This window comes from Garra rufa, chromosome 19, assembly GCF_049309525.1.
Source record: "Garra rufa chromosome 19, GarRuf1.0, whole genome shotgun sequence".
Classification (NCBI taxonomy): Eukaryota; Metazoa; Chordata; class Actinopteri; order Cypriniformes; family Cyprinidae; genus Garra; species Garra rufa.
Genome location: NC_133379.1, coordinates 16026008 through 16029036, shown reverse-complemented (window position 1 = coordinate 16029036; position 3029 = coordinate 16026008).

Sequence of the window (3029 nt, the reverse complement as noted above, 5' to 3'; positions counted from 1 at the left end):
ACAGGAGTGTAATGATCTCCTCATGTCTCCTTTAGAGGAGCAGGCTGGCATTCAGGCCAGGCAGCGTTGAAACGCAGCGGCGCGAAGCACAAAGATTAAGACAGAGTTAGAGTTGTAAGGGGTAAGAGTAAGAGAGTGATTTGAGGGTGTCCTGGGTATTTAAACTCAGCTTTTGGACACATCCCAAATGGTGTCTTGACCAATTAGAACAATGTCCGAAGTCGCGACACGGGTAGTTTCTCCTCCCAACCATAAATCACAATGTTATCTTATCAGTCCCACGGGTCCCAACTTTCCCGCTCTTGGCAAAGTTAAATTTGGACATGATTTCGATAACAAGACTAAAATACATTTTACAAAGAATTGAATTATAGAAACATTTCAAGAATCTAATATCAAACTCAGGCATATCAAACACCAGTATAAACCATTAAACTATTCAATAGTTATCAAAAAGGACATACACAATAAGTGATTAAAACATAATAGACAAATGTGTGAGTTACATATATGATAGGAAGTTATACATAGAAATGATGAGTTGCTCCTAAGTTCTTTAGCACATTTTAGGCGCATATGTACATCAATAGGCAGTTTTCTGGGCCATATTGTGACCACAAGGATGTGTTTCTGTGAGGAACAAAGAGGTCAAGAGGGTGTAGAAGGAATTTTAGCTCTGTCCTCTGGTCGGGGAGTCCACCACCCAAACTCTAATGATCTTTACTCATGTGATGTTCATGATGTGCATTTCTTTGACCATTAATCTTGGTTATTTGCTCCAAATTTGACAATCTACAGGGGTCCTTTTGTTTCATGTTGCAAGTTCTTATTTTTAAGCTTCTAGTTACTTGGTTGCTTCAAGCTGACTGGCGCCAGCTATCAAACGTCAGATTTATGACGGGGCCTCTTGTGGAATTTGAGTCTGTAGAAGTGTTTTAACTTCTAATCGAATCTCCTAAATTGTCTGATTCGCGCTGAAATCCTACAGGAAACATGGAAGTATCTTTTGGTATGCTGTTCTGTCACACTTTGGTAAGATCAGTACACAGGAAGGAGGCTGGAGATGTGGAAAACATTAAACAGATTTAATCTTCGAAACACAGGGAATAATCCAGGAAAGGAACACACAAGGATGACGTTTGACAGTGGACGCTCGACACAGAGAAACACAGGGCTTATAAATACAGAATAACTTCAAGGAGGTGAAAGGAATCAAACTAAATGAGAACAGGAAACATGGCCATAAAAGGAAACTAAGGAGCAGAGATGGGCAAAACACGGAAAACAAGTCCACATAATCCCGACAACAGTGTGGTATAGTGAACCTTTTGTTGTTGTTGTTGTTGTTGTAAATGTATAAATAAATAAATAAATAGAATGACACCTGTAGACCATCATGACTGTGACATTAAAAATTCTTTCCAACACACACACACACACACACACACACACACACACACACACACACACACACACACACACACACACACAGGTTTACAGGGACTTTCCTTAGGCGTAATGGTTTTTATACTGTACAAACTGTATTTTCTGTTGCCCTACACCTAAACTTAGCCCTCACTTTCTGCATTTTTAGATTAAAAAAAAAACAAAAAAACATTTTGTATGTTTTTTAAGCCTTTTGAATTACATGGACATAGGCAGTGTCCTCATAAACCACATACACATTGTAATACCTATGTCATACCCATGTCTTTATACAAATTTGTGTCTCCATACACCACCCAAACCAGTGCACATTTTGACCTTGTGGTTTATAGGGTATAATGATTTTTATACTGCACAAACTGTATTTTCTATCATCTTACCCTAAGCCTGAACCTTAAACTGTCATGATCGGGGCTGTGGGTCTTCCCTCAGCCTCCCGAGGTCGCTGTTCCTGCACTGCACTTCCTGATTGTATTCACCTGTCTTTGTCATTAGCACTGATCACCCACATCTGTTCACTCTCTGGACTATAAGAACTCTCACTTCTCACTCCTGCTTTATGTCTGCATTGTCTCTAGTCCTGTTTGTATTCTGTGTTTCGAGTTCCTTGACCTTTGATTTTGTTCCTGATATTGTTTATTTTATATTTCAGTTTATGTCTAGTTGTGCCGTGTTAGCCTTTTTGTTTGTTTAGTTTGTTTTCATTTCATTAAAAAATACTCACCTGCATTTGGACCCAGACCACCTCATTCGTATCGTATCGGGAGGAATTTTTTTTCAAGGAGGCGGCGTCCCTCCGCTCTGTTCCTGAGACAGGGGGGATGTCTTTTGAGGCGGCGTCGGCCGCTCGATTCGAGTTCATCTACGCCTGCCTGGCTGAGATGGACGCCTGTAGGGCCGAGACTGCGCGGATGCGTCCCTGCTTTGCGGTGGGGGCGGAGAGGCTCTTCCGCGGGAAGGCGGAGGTGTCCGTTATCTCCGTTCCTGACGCGCAGGTGACCGCGCCCTCTGTTCCTGACGCGGCAGTGAACGCCATCTCCGTTCCTGACGCGGCGGTGTCCGCTATCTCCGTGCCTGAGGTGGCCGTGACCATTCTCTCTGTTCCGGACGCGGCGGTGTTGTCCGCTATCTCCATTCCTGACGCGGCGGTGTCCGCTATCTCCGTGCCTGAGGTGGCCGTGACCGTGCTCTCTGTTCCGGACGCGGCGGTGTTGTCCGCTATCTCCGTGCCTGACGTGGCGGTGTTGTCCGCTATCTCCGTGCCTGACGCGGCGGTGTCCGCTATCTCCGTGCCTGACGCGGCGGTGTCCGCTATCTCTGTTCCGGACGCAGCGGTGTTGTCCGCTATCTCCGTGCCTGACCCGGCGTGTCCGCTATCTCCGTGCCTGACGCGGCGGTGTCCGCTATCTCCGTGCCTGACGCGGCGGTGTCCGCTATCTCTGTTCCTGACGCGGCGGTGTCCGCTATCTCCGTGCCTGACGCAGCGGTGTCCGCTATCTCTGTGCCTGACGCGCTGGAGACCGCTGTCTTTGTTCCTGACGCGGAGGCGACCGCTGTCTCGGTTCCTGACGCGGCCGTGACCG